Genomic DNA, 20,069 nt, shown 5'->3' on the forward strand with positions numbered 1-20,069 from the left:
CTATCAAAATCAGGAATCAGAAATCATAGTTACCCAAGCAACTGGCAGGCAGGTCTGAGCCTGGAGCTGCTAAAGGGCTGGGCTGGATCACTTCAGAGGTTACAAGCATTTGAGAGAGTTGTCAGCCGTTTTGAAGAAACTGCCAGATACATAAAAACTTAAGTCCAGAGCAGTCCGGTTCCCAAGTGTTCAGATTACAGCCATGCAAAGCTCGCTTCACACACACCCAATGGAATAAATGTTTCTGTGTTTCTGGCGTATTAGTTGCTTTCCTGTTGCTATGCTAAAAGCATAATGACCAATGAAACTTATAGAAGAGTTTTTTGGCTTATGGCTCTGGAGGGATGAAAGTTCATTCGAAGAGGCAGGTGGATCTCCGAGTTCAAGGCCAACCTGGTCTCCACAGTTCCACAAAGAGAAACCTTGAAAAACAAAACAAAAACAAAAACAGCACCATTTATGCTGGACAGCACTTGGGAGCTTGGGAGGCAGAGTTTGAGGTTAGCCTGGTCTATAGAGCGAGTTCAAGGACAGCCAGGGCTTCACAGAAAAACCTTGTCTGGAAAAAAACAAAACCAGAACAAAAGAGTCCCTCTGGGCAGGTTCTGTGGTAGAAGGAGGTGGCACAAATGCCAGTAGGAAAGGCTGAGGGCTCACACCTGGAACTGCAGGAGAACTGTGAACACCAAGTGGTGCTCTGCTTTGTAAACCTCCCAGCAGCACACCTCCTCCAGGGAGGCCACCCGCTGGGGACTAGGTGTTCTGACAGCTGAGCACATGGGGACATTTTCACTCTAACCACCACAGCTGGAGGGTGTGGAGCACTGGTCCAATATGCACGAGGGGATAATCTCCAGTATTAAAAGTCTAAAATAGTAAATCTAATATATAGTCTAGTTTGACTATTATCACATAGATGTGTTTTATGGACTAATTTTTAAAATGCTTTTGAAATCTCATTGAAGTTTCAGATATCAGGCTTAGTTTTTAGGAAACTTAATTCAGTGGTTCTCGAATTGCCTTCGTGTTGAGATTAATCAAGCAGCTTTAAGAAGTATGCCTGGGCCCCATCCCTAGAGATTCTATTTTAATTGTTGTAGCATGTGGTCTGAATAGTGGGTTATAAAAAAGATTCTCCTCTTGATAATTCTCTTTAAAAATATTTTATTAGATTTATCTACTTTACGTGTATAAGTATTTTGCCTGTTTGTGTATAATATGTGCATCATGTATGTGCCTGGTGCCTGTGGAGGTCAGAAAAGAACATAGGATTCCCTGGAACTGGAATTACAAATGGTTTTGAGCCACCATGTGGGTGCTGGGAACCAAACCCAGGTCCTCTCAAAAGTACAGTTAGAGCTTTTAACCACTGAGCTAGCTCTGTAGTCCTTCCCCCAGATGTTTCTAAAATGCATTAACGCGGCAGAAGAGCAGACTTTTAGACCACTTCTTAATTAAAACAATGGTTCTTTATTCACAACTGGGATTGCACCACAGACTCGCAGCCACAAAGCTGAGTGCTTCACCTCGAGCTCCACATCAGTCAGGGGGTTCTGAGATCAGGTATTGGAGGCTTGCTCTGTAATGGGATTAGGGCTGTGGATTTCTGTTTTGTTTCTTGTTTGTTTGTTTGTTTGTTTGTTTTTGAGACAGGGTCTTGTATTGCTCTAGCTGGCCTAGAGCTTGCTATGTATACCAGGTTTGCTGAAAATGTGTGGTCCTCCCATTTCTGCTTCCTGAGAACAATGTACATGCCACTATGTCCAGCCCTAAAAAGCAGTTTTTTTATTTTAATTTACCTATTCACGAAGGCCGATAAGGACATCCTTTCCTCCATCAATGTTCTTTCCAGTTGCTTCTAGAAGTCCTGGAGATTGGTGGCATCACCTTGTCATTTTTACATCCTTACTGTGTTCCAGGCTAATTTGTACTATTCGTTCAGTGTGTTGGATTTTCTGAGCTGTGATATTCCTAGGTGAAGCTACAGTGAATAGACTTTTCTGATGGAGTTTGTATTATGATACCAGATGTAATATTTGTCGATGCCTGGCCATTATACAAGGTTTCCAGGCAGCTCCTAAATGTGACTGTTCTCTGAGCACAAGAACTAAGGGGGTTCTATGTGTGCTACGCTCTCTGGTCGAGTCAACTGGACAAGCCGAGAGGCTTAAAAGTCACTCATGAGGCAAAAGAGTTTCAAGGAAGCTCTCCTCCTGGAGTCTAGCGCTCCCTACCCATACAGTAATTTTTCATTCCCGTGTTCCATTCCCGCGTTAGTCTAGTGTATGGATCCATGTGCTCTCGTTCAATATTTTCCTATCATAAGTACCTTTTAAGATTGAATTCTGACATAGCTAAAGCCGTCCGCCAGTGTTCCAACAGTCCTAGTTCGTCCTTAGCAAGACCTTGGGCTTGGAATTCAGTACTGCCCCTGGTATTACACTATCTCTTTGAGTAAAAGTTAGGTCACTGCCCTTCACAGGAATTTACCATCACTAAGGAAGAAAGAAGTTTCTGACCGTAGGAGAAACCAGAATAGATATTTAGAATTATAGCTGAGTTACACCTATCTATATACAGGAATTTACAATGGTTTAGGAAGTAGATCGGGCTGTGGTTTTAGAGTGTTGCATTATTCATGAGATGGTTAGCTAGAACGGAACTCCCTAGTTAGAACCATGACTTGGGTGTGAAAGCCCTTGCCCTAGGAGTGAAAAGTTCTCACACCTGGCTTCTAAGACTATAGCTGACCTTAGATAGGGCTGACTCTGTCTCAGTTATTTTATTGCCCAGTTCCTGCCAGTCTTTGCGTTTTCATTTCCTCTGTTCTGTGTAAGAGTCATTAAGCATCCGGTTACCTCATTTGTACCTTGTGGGTATGTCACCCAACTACCTTGTTGTCTTCTGCATAAAAAGTCTGATGTTCGATTTGAAAAATTACATTCAGATTCCACACAAACTCTCCTGCGTGTGTGTCTGTCTGTCATTCATCCACACTTTGCCCACCCGCGTCGAGAGACCCCGTTCCACGCAGACACAGGGACCCAGAAGGTCTGCGGCATATGTGAAACAAGTAGTGTCTAACTCCTTCCTGGCTTACTGAAGAGCTACCTCTTTGACAAGTTACAGGGCTGCCATTATGCCTGGTGACCACCATATTTCTGATCTGAAAACATGCCTTTCCCCCTCTGCTCCTTGTTAGTACTTCATGGTTGTCCCTTAAACTGATCTTGAGCTTGACAGTGTGAAGTCACTAAGGGAACATCAGTAAATGTGAGATAAAGACCTGACATTCGCTTGTGAGCTTGCACTCTTGGAACACTGCATCCGCTTTAAAAGAAAACAAGGATAGATAGCAGGCTATTGTGTAGCTCCAGCTATGTGTGATGCTGAGGCTGGGCTGGAGCCCAGGAGCTCCTGGTAAACCTAGGCAGCTTAGGAACACTCGTCCCAAAAGAGAGCAGAGCACAGGCAGGGAGAGGGAAGAAGGGGAGCAACAGTGCTCACAAGCACCAGGCTGTGCCACTAAGGAGATGATGGGGAGAAGACCTGAGGAGGACACCTACGGCCAAAGTATTAAGCTGAATAAGTGACTCCGGGATTGTTCATGTGAGACCAGCTCATACTGCAGATTCTTAAATAACAATAACATTTTATATCTCTGTCTTGAGGGGGGTTTCTTTCTTTTAGATTCATTTACTTTATGAGTGTTTTGCCTGTGTGTATGTATATGAACCACATGTATGTCTGGTACTAATGGGCAGAAGAGGGTGTCAGATTCTCTGTAATTAGAGGTACAGATGACCTGTGAGCCATCATGAGGGTGCTGGGAACTAAACTCAGGTCCTCTGAAAGAGTGACAGTGTTTGTCACTACAGCCATCTCTCTAGCTACCAGAGTGCTTTCTTATTAAATATAGATAATCAATATACCTTAAAAAGGTTTTTTTTCTCCAGAAGCTCCATCCACTAACATGTTTAAATTTTTGTTCTCTAGAATGTCTACATATTGCCATACACAGAGTATGCAAGACAGAATTTAAAATAATCTCCTATGTATACACAATGCCATCTTCAACGCAACTCCATTTTTTTGTTTGGTTTTTGGTTTGGTTTGTTGTTGATGATGGTGGTAGTTGTTTGAGTGTTTTGTTGGTTGCTTTTGAGACAGAGTCCTGTTCTGTAGCCCAAACTGGTCTGGAATTCATTAACCCAGGGTGGCTTCAAATTCATGGTAATCTTCCTGCCTTCAAGTGCTGGAATTACAGATCTGAACCACCATGTCTAGCTTTACAATTGTACTCTTTAAAAGAAAAAAAAATGACTGTGGTTATGCAATCTGCAATCTCTGCCATATTTACTCAAAAGTTCTAAGCAGCTGTTTTTACTAATTTCACATTTGCATGTTATAGTGTATGTGTGAAGGTCAGAGGACAACTTGCAGGACTCTGGTCTTTCCTCTTACCATGTGGGTCCCAGGAATCGAACTCAGGTCATGAGGCATGGCTGGAAACCCGTTTTCTAGCTGAGCAATCTCTTTAGGTTTCAACCAGCTGTCTTAGTACCTTATCTTTAAGAACATGGTGGCACACGCCTTTAATCCCAGCACTCGGGAGGCAGAGGCAGGCAGATTTCTGAGTTCGAGGCCAGCCTGGTCTACAAAGTGAGTTCCAGGACAGCCAGGGCTATACAGAGAAACCCTGTCTCGAAAAAACAAACAAACAAACAAAAAACAAAACAAACAAAAAAAACCCCTAAAATACTCTTATTTTCAGGCATACATCATATGCCTGTTATTCCAGCATTGAAGAAGCATCCAGGCAGAAAAATTGTGAATTTGAGGCCAGGTGCTGCTATGCAATGAGTTCTACGCCATCCATTTTGATATTAAAAAAAAAACTTGAAGAAAATTTATGAAGATAAAAATTTATGAAGAAACCAAGAGTAACAAAATAGAGGAACATGGAGGAAACAGTTCAAGGAGCAGAATGTCAAAGTAACTATAGTAAATATCTCCAGGCACTGTGTGTGTGTGTGTGTGTGTGTGTGTAATGCATGTGATGCTGCAGGTGGTATGTATGCCTGTGCGTGCTCGTATGGAGTCCAGAGGAAGAGATCCGGTGGTTCCCTGTGTTTGCTGCTTTTCTCTTGCTTTGATAAAACATCACAACAAGGTAACTTCTAAAAGAGTTTAGTCTGGCTTTGGTTCCAGAAGTGTGGAGTCTACAACGGCAAGGACAGAGCAGCAGCGGGCAGCGGGCAGCGGGCAGCGGGCAGCGGGCAGCGGGCAGCAGCAGGCATGAGAGCTCACATCTTGAACCATAAGCACAAAGCAAAGAGAGTGAACTGGAAATGACAGGACTTTAACTGTCAGCTCCTCTCCCCAGTGATGCACTTCCTCCATCAAAGCTGCGCCACCTAGACGTCCCCACCAGCACTGCCAACCAAGATCAAGTGTTCAAGTTTCTCATCCAAACCACCATATTCCTATGAACGTCTGCTTTATTGCCTTGAGACAGGGTCTCTCATTGAACTGGAAACTTCCTGTCTGAGCTAGGCTGGATCTTGAGTGAGCGTCCAAGGACCTCCGGCTCCCAGGGCTGGGGTTACAGGTACACATGTCCAGTTTTTTTATGTTGGTGCTGGGACTTGAACTTGGTTGCTCATTTGTGCATAGCACGCGCTTTCAGCCACTTAACTATCTCCAGCCTCTGACCTCCCTGTTGCACTGAGATGTCAAGGGCCAGATCTATTGCTCTATTTGAAGCAATGAAGAGACTGGACAGAATTTATGAATCAGTGTACAGAGGTACAGGAAGAACAGAGGAAGCTAGCAAAGCTCTGACCTTGAACTACACGGCTGTCTAAAATCAGCTCTGAGCAGGTTGGTCTCTCCTGGACCTCTTTTGGTTTGTTTGTTTGTTTGGTTGGTTGGTTTTGGTTTTTTTTTTGAGAAGGCAGGAGGATTTTTCACAGGAAGCATTATAAGACCTCACAAAAAGTAAGTAAGAGACACTTTTAAAACACACTAAGTGGAATTAACAGCAGGTGAGACTCTTTAACACCTTTCTCCCAAAACAGTGGACTTGAAGTCATAGCAAGAGAAGATATCCAAAACGAAGCCCGGGAAGGAAAAACTGAAACCTAAAATCCAGGCCCAGAGCGATGGCTCAGCAGTTAGGAGCACTTTCTGTTCTTCCGGAAGACCCAGGTTCAATTCCCAACACTCACACTGGGTAGCTCACTACTGTCTGTAACTTCAGCTCCTATGAACGTCTGCTTTATTGCCTTGAGACAGGGTCTCTCATTGAACTGGAAACTTCCTGTTTGAGCTAGGCTGGATCTTGAGTGAGCGCCCAAGGATCTCTGGCTCTCAGGGCTGGAGTTACAGGCAAACACCCTCTTTCGGTTTCCATGGGCTCTGAACACGTGAGGTGCACATGCACACAAAAGAAAATGTTAAAAAGCAAGCAAACAAACAACAAAATCCAAATTATCACTGAGGTGTGGAAGAAACTCAAATAGCAACAATTCCTGTGTTTGGAGTTTTTGTTGAAGTGAGGTGCTACTGACACAGTGGTCGGCTAAACTGTAAGTGACTCACAAGAGTCACAGTCAGAATGGATATTAGGGTTAAAACAGCAAGGGCAGAATCCCTGAGAACAGCTGGCTGTATGATAGCTAAGCGTATAAGAGACAGATGTTAAGGCTCTGAGAGGCAAAGCCAGTGTTGGTGGGAAGGCTGTCTAGCTTTCATGAGACACTCCTGTATCCCCAAATCTGGGAAAGCACGCTAGGCACGACCACTCTTTTACATAGTTTTGCTTCTATTGCAGCTAATTCTAATAGATCCTTTCTAAAAGGGCCTCTACTTATTTCAGAAAAGAGACACCAGACCAGAGGTTCTCAACCTTGCTAATGCTTCAAACCTTTAATACAGTTCCTCATGTTGTGGTGATCCCCAACCATAGAAGTATTTTTATAGCTGTAGTTTTGTTACTGTAACTGTTATGAATTGTAATGTTATTATTATTATTATTATTATTATTATTATTATTATTTTGGAGATAGAGGTTTTCTGAACAGGTTGAGAACTGCTGTACTAGACAATCCCATAGACAAGGAATTAATTAAGATTATTAAGAAAAGCTACAGTTACTTTCTGGTAGCTGTGAGAACAATGAGCTTAGTATAAGTAGCAGCATTTGAGATAAGCTGTAAGGTCTGATATGGCAACCCAGCCAGTCATGATAATGCCAGAGAGTGTAAGACCCCCTTTCGGGGACCCCCAACTCTAGTCTCAGGAGAGAGGGCGCACCCAAAGAAACACGAGAATCCTTCTTGCTGTAAGCACATGAGGCATTTAATGGCAGAGCTCCAGGTCGAAATATATCTCACGCAGGAGACAGTGGATTTGAACCCAAGGCTTGAAAGCTAGGGGTTTTACGGGGTAAGGGGCTTAGGGGTGGGGAATTCAGCATAGCGACACACTATTGGCTTATTCAAACATTAACAGAAAGATTACATGTACGTGCAGGGTGTCAGAGTTCTGTGAGTTGTTGATTCAGTTCAGCTAGCCCTGTTATATCCTCACATTCCTCTTTATCTTTATGGTCAAGCAGGAATGTTTTAACGATGGAGCATGCCAGGGTTTGTTTTTCTTTGTTTTTCTTTGTTCTCAGCCCCAGGCAACTTCTAGGCTCACAAACAACCAGCAATTTCTGAATACTTTATATGACTTACAGGTCTTGAAATTTCATCTTTCTTTCAAGAGAAGACAGTCAAGGCCAATAACTGACAAAGCCAAAGGCAGAACTGGACAAAGGGGGCTTCAACCATCCCTGACATTGTGAGCAGCATACAAGCATGTGGTTCCCTCCCTGATTGGACCAGGGGGACATGTGTAGAATGTGGAGACTTCCAACTGGCCAACTAATAATACTTCGGTTTTGGGACAGACCCTGAAAAAAAGCCACAGTACTAGTCCAACTTGGCAATCAGCTCAGGCCTGGTCTCTTTGGTGCTGAGAGTTTTACTTCCCTCCTACACTAAATCTTAGGATTCCTTAATTTCTGCAATCCTTTTTAATAAAATTTGCCTTGGGCTGGAAAAATGATTCAGTACTTAAGAACACTTGGTGCTCTTCCCGAGGACCTGTGTTTGGATCCCAGACTCTACATGGCACAAACGACCATGGGAGTCCAGGCCCATGGGAATCTGATACCCTCTTCTGGCCTCTGTGGACACCAGGAGCACACGTGGTGTATAGACATACATGTAGGTTAAATGCCCGTACACATAAGATAACAACAATAAAAGCTAAACAAAGACTAGCCTGATTCAGAACAGTGCTGTGATTGTGTCGTGGGATAAACAGTGGCTCTCTAAATGACATGCTCACCTCTTAATTCCAACCGCTCAAGTCTGTAAACATTGTCATGTCTGGGGAAAGGGTGGCAGTAATTAAAGTAGATATTGTGTAATAAGATCACCCTGCATTATGTAGATGGATCCTCAATCAAATGACGAGCATATTCATAAAAATCACACGGTGCTGGAGAGATGGCGTCACAGTTTAAGAGCTAATGGTGCTCTTTCAGAGGACCTCAATTCAGTTTCCACCTCAGGTGGCTCACAAATGCCCTAACACATGTGGCATACACTCACATAGACATAAACTCAAGTAAAAAAATCTTTAAAAAAAATTACACAGAGAAAAGTGAGATCTTCTCTCTTCTCATCCCGAGTTCTTATGTGTGTGGTGAATGAAAGGTCACAGCCTGGGAATAGTGAAACTAGAGGAGGCGAGGTGTGGTGCGTTGGACATGCTTGGCCCACGTGAAGTATTAGGACTGTTAGGAAGTATGGCTTTGTTGGAGTAGGTGTAGCCTTGTTTGAGGAAGTGCATCACTGTGGGGGTGGGCTTGGAGGTCCTACCTTCAAGCTCCACTCAGTTTGGAAGAGAGTCTCCTTCTTGCTGACTGCTAGAAGACAATCTCTTCCTGGCCGCCTTCATATCAAGACGTAGAACTCTTGGCTTCTCCAGCACCATGTCTGCCTGCCTGTCACCATGCTTCCTGCCATGATGATAATGGACTATACCTCTAAACCTGTAAGCCAGACCCAATTAAATGTTTTCTTTATAAGACCTGCCTTGGTCATTGTGTCTCTTCATAGCAATAAAACCCAAACTAAGAAAGCAAGGTACAGATTCTCCTTAAAAATCCTCTCGGGGGCTGGAGATATGGCTCAGTGGTTAAGAGCATCGACTGCTCTTCCAAAGGCCCTGAGTTCAAATCCCAGCAACCACATGGTGGCTCACTACCATCTGTAATGATAACTGAATCTCTTCTGGGGTATCTGAAGACAGCTATGGTGTACTTACATATAATAAATAAATAAATCTTTTAAAAAAAATCCTCTCTGGGCCAGGTGGTGGTGGCACACACCTTTAATCCCAGCACTTGGGAGGCAGAGTCAGGCAGATTTCTGAGTTCGAGGCCAGCCTGGTGTACAAAGTGAGTTCCAGGACAGCCAGGGCTATACAGAGAAACCCTGTCTCGAAAAACAAAAAACAAAACAACAACCAAAAAAACAAACAAACAAAAAAAAAACCCTCTTTGGGACGAAGTTTTATCAACATTTTCATTTTGAAGTTTTATGGCACGTTGTATCAAATTTTTTAAATCCTGGCCCAGGGCTTCTACCTCACCTTTGACCATTTATGTTCACGGATGAAAGACACATTTATAGTCTTTATATTTACAATAAGCCTTAACCAGTACAATATTTGGATAGGTATCTCTATGTTGTTTGAATCTACTTTTCCATTGATAACCCCAAGTTAATACTGTGTTTCATCTGGTCTGCTCTTAGCTCCAATTGGGCAACCCTCAGGGCCATATTTTCTTGACTCATAACCCATGGCGGCTTCCTTGTTCCTCCTGTAAGTTCTTTTTTGTAGTCCTCCTCTCCCCAAAGCCCACAAAACCTAAACTCCACCTATGTCTCTTCTGCCCAGCTATTGGCTGTTGGCATCTTTATTTACCAATTAGAAATCACTTGGGGACAAAGTCACCTAATGTCTTACATACGGACTCTCATCTCTGGGACAACCAATCTTAAAGGCCCCAATATAACATTTGAACACAAGCAACATTAAGCCAGCCCTCTACAATGCCACAGAACTGCAAAGGAAGGGCCACCAAAATTGTTCAGTGGGGACAAACACTTATTGCCAAACCTGGTGACCTGAGCTCGGTCTCCAAGACCCAGATGGAAGGAGAGAACTGCAAATTGTCCTCTGACCTCCACACAAGTCCTGTGAAACACACACACACACACACACACACACACACACACACACACACACAGAGAGAGAGAGAGAGAGAGAGAGAGGAAGAGAGAGAGAGAATATGAAAAAATTGTTTGGTTTTAAGCTACCAAACTTGTGGCAACTCACTATGGAAGCATCAGTAAAATGGTACAGAGGATTAAATTAAGTCAGATATTAAAATATATTTCAAAATAAGTTATTATGTTATGCCTACATGAGCAATGCTATGAAACAGAATTATCCTTAGAGATGATTTCAAATAATTGGCGAAATAAATGCTCATTTAATTCAAAACACTGCCTTCTTCTTTCATCTTAACAGAGAAAGGAAAACAGTAAAGGTATCAACAATGTTCAACATAGCTGGGCAGTGGTGGCACACGCCTTTAATCCTAGCACCCAAGAGGCAGAGGCAGATGGATCTTTGTGAGTTCAAGGCTAGCCTGGTCTACAAAGTGAGTTTTAGGACAGCTGGAGCTGTTATACAGAGAAAGCTTATCTTAAAAAACCTAACTTGGTCAGGAGAGGTAGCTCAGAGTACTGGCTGTTCTTCCAGAGGTCCTGAGTTCAATTCCCAGCAACCACATGGTGCCTCACAAACATCTGTAATGAGATCTGATGCCCTATCCTGTTGTGTCTGAAGACAGCTACAGTGTACTCATATACATTAAATAAATAAATAAATCTAAAACCAGAACAAAACTACCCCCAAAACACAACAAACAAACAACAAAACCAATAAAACCCAATGTTCAAGACAGTATGTTTCACTTATGTGTAAGGTTTTCCATATCAGTTTGGACTAAGTTAAGTTTGGTAAGGATGAAAGATAAAAACTTAAAACAATGCTAAACACAGCTGCCGTAATCCAAAGAAAAACTGCAAAGAGGCTAAAGCTCTCCAGTCTGTCCTCATGGAGATATCCTAGTTCAATGCACTACACCAAGTTTTCAGACATACATTGTTACGCTGGGGTGCCCATCCTTTCCAGCCTCCATCCTTTCCTGTCTCCCAGCACTGCCTCACCCTCTACCTTTTCCCACTGTGAAATACCGGTCCTAAGACACAGCAGACCCGGGCTGGAGAGATGGCTCAGTGGTTGAGAGCATTGACTGCTCTTCCGAAGGCCCTGAGTTCAAATCCCAGCAACCACATGGTGGCTCACAACCATCTGTAATGTTAACTGAATCTCTTCTGGGGTGTCTGAAGACAGCTATGGTGTACTTACATATAATAAATAAATAAATCTTTAAAAAAAAAAAAAAAAGACACAGCAGACCCAGTCCTGTTTCCGGTTGGCCAGCATTAGCTACTTTTCTCATCACTGTAACCACATACAGGGCAAGAAGCAATTTAAAGGAAGACTGGCTCTTTTAGCTGATTTGGAGCATGGAGAGACTTAATCCATCATGGCAGTGAGTAAAAATACTGCTTCTTGTCCATGTCCACCAGAGGACATCCATTCTACAGGGGGTCCTAAAAATTAAATGGATACAATGGTATGCCTATGGGGGTCAGTCTTTTTAGCCAGCTTTTTTCATACCCGCTTAAGGGAGTCATGAACGAGCAAAATGTCCCAAGGGCTAGGCATGGGTTCTACTGTATGGACTTCTTCCTATCAGAGCTAATCTTGCCACTGATGTACGCCTAACCTGTCCACAGCAAAGTCCAATGCTTAACTCCTGATAGGGAGGGCATCATTTTGCACAGGACTCTTTTTTAGAAACAAGGTTTCATGTTGTTTAGGCTAGCATCTGTGTGGATGAAGATGACCTTGAACTCATTAGTGTCTTGTCTCCAGCTCCCAATGCTGGCATTACAGGCATGTGCCACCACACCTGGTCCCTTTGGGGATTGAACCCAGTGTGATTCATACATCACACACACACACACACACACACACACAATCTACCAACAGAAATAACTCTCCATCCCACAAGCACTCCCTGGCAGCGGATTTATTTTACTGCAAAATAGTTAGCTCTGCTAACTTTAACAAACGGTTGGGAGACGTTCTGGCATTTCTGAGCAAATGGTACAACAGCTTTGTTTGAGGATGTTTACAAATCTGCTGAGAGGCGAAGAGCAGATTTACTTTACATAACGGAGTAATAAAACTAGTATATCTCTCTGTTCTCTGAGTTATTTCTGTGATATGACTGTCTCCCATGGATTGGAAGGCAGATTTGTTTTTGGGCCAGTATAACAAAATCTCTCTCCAAAGGGCATGTGCATATTAATGCTTAAGTCAAATCTATTACATCATTACTTCTGTCACATTCTGCTGGTAATTTTTAATGCCATCCAAGGTTCAAAGGCAGGGGAGATGGAGTCTGCCTTCCTTTTTTTTAAAATAATAACAGGGTCTTACTATGTCGTTCTGAGTGGCCTGAAACTCTCTAAATAAACCAGACTGGCCTTGAACTCGCACAGAGATCTGCTTACCTCTGGCTCTGGAGTGCTGAGATTAAAGGTGTGTGCCACAACACCCAGAAAATCCTATTTCTTAAAGAAAGTAGTCACCATGTCACATTGCCAGAGTTACACAGAGCTAGTAACAGGATCTTTGCTGAGAGTGCATACATGTACACACAGACACACAGAGACACACAGTCTCTCTCTCTCTCTCTCTCTCTCTCTCTCTGTGTGTGTGTGTGTGTGTGAGAGAGAGAGAGAGAGAGAGAGAGAGAGAGAGAGAGAGAGAGAATGTGTGTTTTTCTGTGTGTAGCTGTCCTGGAACTCACTCTATAGACCAGACTGGTCTCAAACTCACAGAGATCTGCCTGCCTCTGCCTCCTGAGTGCTGGGATTAAAGGTGTGCACCACTACTGCCCAGGGCTTTTATAATCTTTTAGGCAAAGAACAATAAATTTGTAAAAGAATGACAAGAGAATTGATGATGTGGACTAGGGTGGCAAGCTCCCTCAGAGATGTATGGGGCAGAAGTGGAAGAGAAGGGCTATGTCATGGTTTACCCAGATTCACTGCAGTTCCAACTGCCAATCTTCAATGATTAAAGTTCGCTTGCAGCCTTTGTATATAAGTGGCATTCCTCCTGTAGTATTCACTAGTATGCCTTTTCACAAAGGTTGTGTTGTGTACATACACGTGTGTATGTGCATGTGTTGTGTTTATATACTTGTATATGTGTCAAGGTCAGTATGTGGTGTTTGTATCATTCTCATTTTTTGAGACGGGAGCTGTCACTAGACTTGGAGCTTGTAATCCGACTAGGCTGACTGCCCAATCAGCTCTAGGGATCGGTCTATCCTTGACTCCCTAGTGCTGCTGAGGATGCTGACCACACCTCTCGGCAAGCTTTTATATGGGTCCTGAGGCTCCAGTGTGCAGCAGGTACATTACTGATCAAGCCATCTTCTTAGTCTGTACGTGTGTGCATGTGGAAGCCAGAAATAACCGTGGGTGTTCTTCTTTCTAATGACTCAGTGGGTAAGCACCAGGAACTGAAGTCAGACCCCAGTACCCAGCAGCACTGGTTGTGGCAAAGCACAGCTGTAACACCACCACTGGGATTCAGCGTCAGTCCAGCCAAAACAGCAACAAGTTCAGGCACCAGTGAGAGATACTGTCTCAAGAAGTGAGGTGGAAGTGTTAGAGGAAGACACCCGGCACTGACACCTACCTATGGACACACCACACGTACATAAAGGAATCTCACCTATTTAGTGTTCTCCACCAATTTGAGAAGCTAAAACCTTTGCAATCTTTTGATTAGGTGCTGCTTTAAAAATATGGACTGCTTCATGAATTTGCATGTTGATGATTCTTTGCAGAGTAATCCCAGTATCATTCCAATGTTATCATATGCTGTTGACGCAAGTGTTTTATTTATTTATTCATATACTCATTTATTTTGAAACATATACAGATTGTTTCCTATTTGTAGGATTGTACGCATTACAGCTCAGATGGGAACAGTATTCTGGCAGTCAGGAGCCAAGGCATACAATAAAGTCACGTCACACAACAAACCTCATACAAGAGATTTATTGGAAAGGAAAAAACCCAGGAGAGTGGTGGCTTCTGTTTGGGAGAGAAGAAGCAGAGAACTGGGCAGAAGACAGGATTTATATAGTGTTTCTTGGAGGGAGGAGCTTTCCAGGGTGCCACGGGATTGGAGGGATTATGTGGCCTGATCTTGGGACAAGACCAGGGATTGGTGAGATTTTTTTTTTCCTATAGGGCAGGACCTGGCCATTATCCCACCATGGGGCTAGAAAAGGGCCATTAGGGCATATAGAGAAGTCTGGGCGTGGGGCCTAGCCTCTGGAGCTCTGTTGGGGGTTGGGGCCTGGGACTGAACACTTGCATGCCTCGAGGGTTTACAAAGTTTACAAAATACACAAAGTTTACAAAGGGAGTATTTGATTCCAGCACAGAAAACCTTCCCAGTGCCTTGAGCTGGCGCGAAGAGCCAGAATTCCCCCCTTTTTGTTTTTATTGTTAAACAGTCATGGGTCACAAAGTGGGTAACATTATCATTAGACTACTTCCTGCTGAACGAGGGTGTTGAAGTCCTTGGGGCAAGACTGATCTTCACCATTAGGGTATAATTGGGTGTTGCAGGCCTCTGGCTCAGTAGCTAGGGGTCGGTAATCCTGTAATAGCAACTGATTAAAAATCTGGTTAGAAATCCTTTGGATTCATTGTTGAAGAAATCTAGATAAGTTTATAAATCAGGCTGTGACTAGTAGGATTAAGGAGGAGAAGGGGGTTTAAGAAGGTTAGTATTCAGTTCTATATTGAACTGTCAGTGATCCACTGGCCAAAGGCATCAACATGTTTCTTCCATTTTTTGGCGATTTGTCTCCAGTTATTGGAACTTGCCTTTTGCTATACCCAATGGGTTAACATAGAAGCAACATTCTTCCCTGAGGGAGAGGGGAAGACCATCTCTCTCTGCTGTAAGACAAACCAATCCTTGCTGATTTTGTCGCACTACAGTGGCCAGTGAGTTTATTTGGCCCTGGAGGTTAAGAATGGTCTGAGCCACCCACTGGAGATCCTGGACGAACTGAGAGGAAAAGGGATGGTAGATATCTAGGGAGGTAGTCAGTCATGCTGCTCCAGTGGCTATGCCTAGGACTACAAAGGTGTGTCCTAAACTGCTTGTTTGCCATGCTGTGCTGTTATAAACCCTGTGACAAGAATCAGCAAGGATTCTTCACTGGGTATCACCTATAGTTTTGGAGAAAGAAATACCAGAGCACAAGTTCTAGACCATCCAGTCGGTAGGCAGTGATAAACTTGAGTGCCACAGAGAATGGGGGCAATGTTTGAGCATAAGAGCCGGGTAGTATTAAGGGTTAAAATATTATTGTAGTGTGCAAATCCAGTGTGCCCACAAACCATGCTCCTGAGGAGTTAAAGCAGTCTGTGATTACACACACACACACACACACACACACACACACACACCGGAGGGAGGGAGGGAGGGAGGGAGGGAGGGAGAGAAAGAAAGAGAGGATAGGGGTTGTGATATTTGGATTACAACAAGTAATGAGTAATGAAGTGTCTAATAAGACAATGAGCAAGACCACAAATGATGGCTGTTTGACTCAGGAGGGACACACAACCAACATTCTCCAAAGTAGTCAGGTAAAGCATTATTCAATAGCTGATATGCACAGGTTAAGGTTTGAAACAAGAGATGGTATGACAGGGAGCTGGGATCAGTATCATCTCAAGGGGCAATGATAGGAATATAAGGACCTCTGAGGAACTTTGGACCTCTTCTGCTGTGTCTATAACTTGCCTTTGAAAGAATGAGGTGTATGCCTTCTGTATTCTGATCCTATCTGATAAGAGGCTGTGATGAATGCCTCCCATTGGTAAAGATTACCAGTAACCTCTGTCTCCCATCTGGGGTGGCATAGGTCATTAATTAGACTATAAAAGGGTTTTTTTGGATCATTTGTTTAATCACAGAAGTTGGCATCATTGAAAGTTGAGCATGCCAATTTTGGCCATTTAAACTGTGCTGAGGCCAAGCTGTTTGTGATAAGAGAGTGAGGCTTTAATAAACTCGGAGTCCATGAAGGAAGAGAGAAAGGGTAGCAAACAAACTCTGCTGAAAGTTTTCTATAAGCTCCAAATGGGAGCTGAGAGACAAAGCAGCCCAGGATGGCGTGGAGAAGCTGTGAGATTTCCAAGATGGGAGAGACAGGGTCACAGAGGCCCAGAAGTGCTTAAGGAAGCTGTGGGGCTTAGCACACAGCTCCTGAGGGGAGGGTTCTGATATAGAGAGAGGAGCAAGTGTCTTAATCACTTGAGGGTTGCCCACATTGTGGGGCCCTGGAGAGTGCAGCAGGCTCCAGGAGCCAGAGAAAGGCTCCTTACAAAATAGGCAAGGAGGGACAGATGAGCAAAACAGGTGGACGGAGGAAGCTGCTAAGGAGGTAGACTCTAGAATTTGGAACCAAATATGATAGGTGGACGAAGCCAGCAGAAACAAATGATCTGAGCAGACTTTAAGAGATCAAATGAGTAACAAGTCAGTTTGAAATGTTGAAAGGTTAAGTGTCGCACCCTCTACCATTAGTACCTGAAGAGAAAGAACTCTGGAAGGGGGTAGTGTTTGAGGGTCATTGCCTTGTATTTAGAGATGGCATAGGAGGTGAAAAGAGAAGACTGTAGTGGGTGACCTGAACGTTAATGTGGTGGTTTGAATAGGTATGGCTGCTTTAGACTCATGTTTGAATGCTTGGCTCATAGGGATTGGCACTATTGGGGGAGTGGCCTCATCATAGTAGGTGTGGCCTTGCTGAAGGAAGTATGTCAGCGTGGAGGCAGGCTTTGAGATCTTATATATGCTCAAGTTACACCCAGTGTTTTCCACAGTCTCCTTCTGCTGACTGCAGATGTAAAACTCTCGGCTCCTCCAGCACCATGTCTGCCTGCACACTGCCATGCTTCCCACCATGATGATAATGGACTAAACCTCTGAGACCATAAGACAGTCCCACTTAAATGTTTTCTTTTGTAAGAGTTGGCATGATCATTGTGTCTCTTCACAACAATGGAAACCCTAAGACAGTTAACCTTTTTGATTTGCATATATAAAGTTCACTGTGCAGACAAGGAACCCAATCCTTGGATAGAATAGTCCAATTTTTTGATAAGTATGCAATGGCAACAAAAGAAGGTTCCCAGATGGTAATCCAGGACCCCAAGGCTTAGCCCTCTTTTTTATACATGGAGAGAGAAGGGATGAGTTAATTCTGGAAGATGGAGGAGAACCTGTTGAAGCATGAGAGCTCTCTGAGGGGAAGGTGGGGAACAGAGAATAGGGGTCAGATACTACGGGGTGAAGGGGAACCACTGCTGAGTTGAGAAGTCAGAGATCCTGAACCAAGTGGGAGGGTCCATTGGGTTTTTTATTAACCATTGAGCATGAGATTATTAAAGTCAGAATAAGTTGGGCACAGATGATTCTTTTTTAAGACATCAGAGATAAGAGGCTTAAGTCCCCTTAGGCTGTGGGGAGAGTGGGTACTGAGCCTGAGTGATATAATTGGTGTGGTTCGGTGAGGCTGGTAAAGCTGCCTCCTTACACTTACAACAGGGGAACAAAAAAGGTGTAGGTCCCTAAAATACCATCAGGATTAAATAGATGGTTCCAGTGTCCAGAAGGACGGATATGACTTATATTATTATGGCTAGCACAGGCTTGCCTTACACTTGCTATAAAGCTTAGGCTAGACCATAGGAGAGCTTTCTATTTCAGTCTCTCTGGGATTGGGAGTACAGGTACAAACCCACCAGCCAGTGGTTTTACAGTGTCTACCAACTTGGATTAGATAGAACATTCAAATATTGGAATGATAAAAACAGCTAATATTTACTCAATGTACCGTTTGCTAATTATTTTCTTTGACACGTTGTGTGCTCTGTTTCCTTCTCTTTCTCAGGAAAATGTACTTTTTAAAAGTTAGATGAAAAATCCTCCTGCGGAAAGTTGGTCCTTTTGAACCACATTCCTTTATCCAGCACTTTGGTTGCTCTGTAACAAGCCATTTAGGTATCTGTCTTTGCAAGCCCCTTGAGGTGCATGAAGAGTCAGGCCTGCCCCCACCCCCAGGGACCTTCAACCACCAGGCTCCACCCACAGAACACCCAACAGCCAGCCCCAACTCTAGAGTTAAAATAATTTTTTTTAAATAAAAAAAGCTCGAGTTTTGAAGTCCCCCCAATCCTCACCCTGGAAAGCTCCCCACACACCACCCCAGGAATCCTATATAAACCCTGTTTCTCCTCAGTCCTCTGCTGTTTTTTTTTTTTCAAGCATTGGCAGTCAGCCTTCTGGGATTTTCCCTGCCAACAAATCTCGTGTGAGGTTTGTTGTGCAATGTGACTTTGTGGTATTCCTTGACTCCTAACTGCCAGGACACCTTTCCATCTGAGCTGTAACACAGTCTTCCTACGTATAGTATAGGATAAAGATAATCTATGTGTTTTTGGGTCCTCTGTACCTACCAACTTCCTGTTCCCTCCTCTAAATGTCCCATGTTTTGGTTAAAAAAGTAAAGAACAGGTGAGTTGTAAAACTCAAGAGCACCACATATCTCAGATGCAGGGTGTTCTTGTTTCTGTATTGTTTCATTACACTGTAAGCATGTTTTTGTTAGGTAGGGATTATCAGTATGCTTGTCGTGGAGGTCACTTGTTCAAGTACCAGAGTCTTAAAGGAGTGTTGTGTTAGAATCTGACTCCCCTATTTCTGCCTTCACTATTCACTTTAATATGGGTTAAATAATAACAGCAATTCCATTCTTATTCCTTCCTTCATTATTGATCTTAACAAGGGTTAAATAATAACAGGAACTCTATTCTACTCATTGTTCATGTTCTAGACTTATTTCCAGGGTCTTGATATTTGTACTTGCATTTTTTAGGCAAAATGAGATTTATCTTTCTATTATGTAGACTGTTTTCCAAAGAAAGACTACAAAGACCTTCTGAGAAGCAGACTTAACTTGAAAAACAAGGTTTTCTGAAACCTACCAACTACAATGAAGTTAAAAACCTGTAATTGAGTTTATGCTAAATGCTAATCATAATAAAGTTCCCTTTTTATTAAGCTTTGCTTGCTTGCCAAAGTCATAAAGAACCTTTGTAAGACTTTGAGGACACCTCATCCTTCTACTGTGGGTGTGTGTGTGTGGGTGTGTCTGTAATGGTAACATTTTTGCCTTTCTATATCTCAGTGTTGGCTCCTGGTTTTTGACACCACAACACGTGGCTTCATCCTCAGTCTCAAGATTCTTTTTCACTGTTTCCCAGCTGTCAGAGGAAGCATTAGTCTCTTCACCAGAGATTCGTGGAACACACTGACAGTCCTGATAGAGACTTGGCTCCGGGTGGACCACCAGCATTCTTAAATCTTCAGACTTGCAGAGTAGTACCATTCAGAAAAATGATCTTAAACCTTTCATTGATTCAACAGGAAGATTCTTGGCTTTCTTTTCTTTATCTTTCCGTTTTTCTTCTTCTTCTTTCTTATTGATGGATAACTTCTAAATTACTGTAACAAAGTAAAACGAACTTCGGGGAGGAGCTGGAACTATGGCAACACTCACCCTAAGATTCTAGCAGGGCACCTCCAGGATACAGCTCCGGGTTTTGCCTCCAGCTCCCACCAGCCCCGCCTTTTACTCCACCCATCTTCCAGGATGCACTCTAATTTCCGTCTCCCAGCAGTAGCGGCAGCCAATC

This window comes from Mus musculus, chromosome 7 (assembly GCF_000001635.26).
Source record: "Mus musculus strain C57BL/6J chromosome 7, GRCm38.p6 C57BL/6J".
Taxonomy (NCBI): Eukaryota; Metazoa; Chordata; class Mammalia; order Rodentia; family Muridae; genus Mus; species Mus musculus.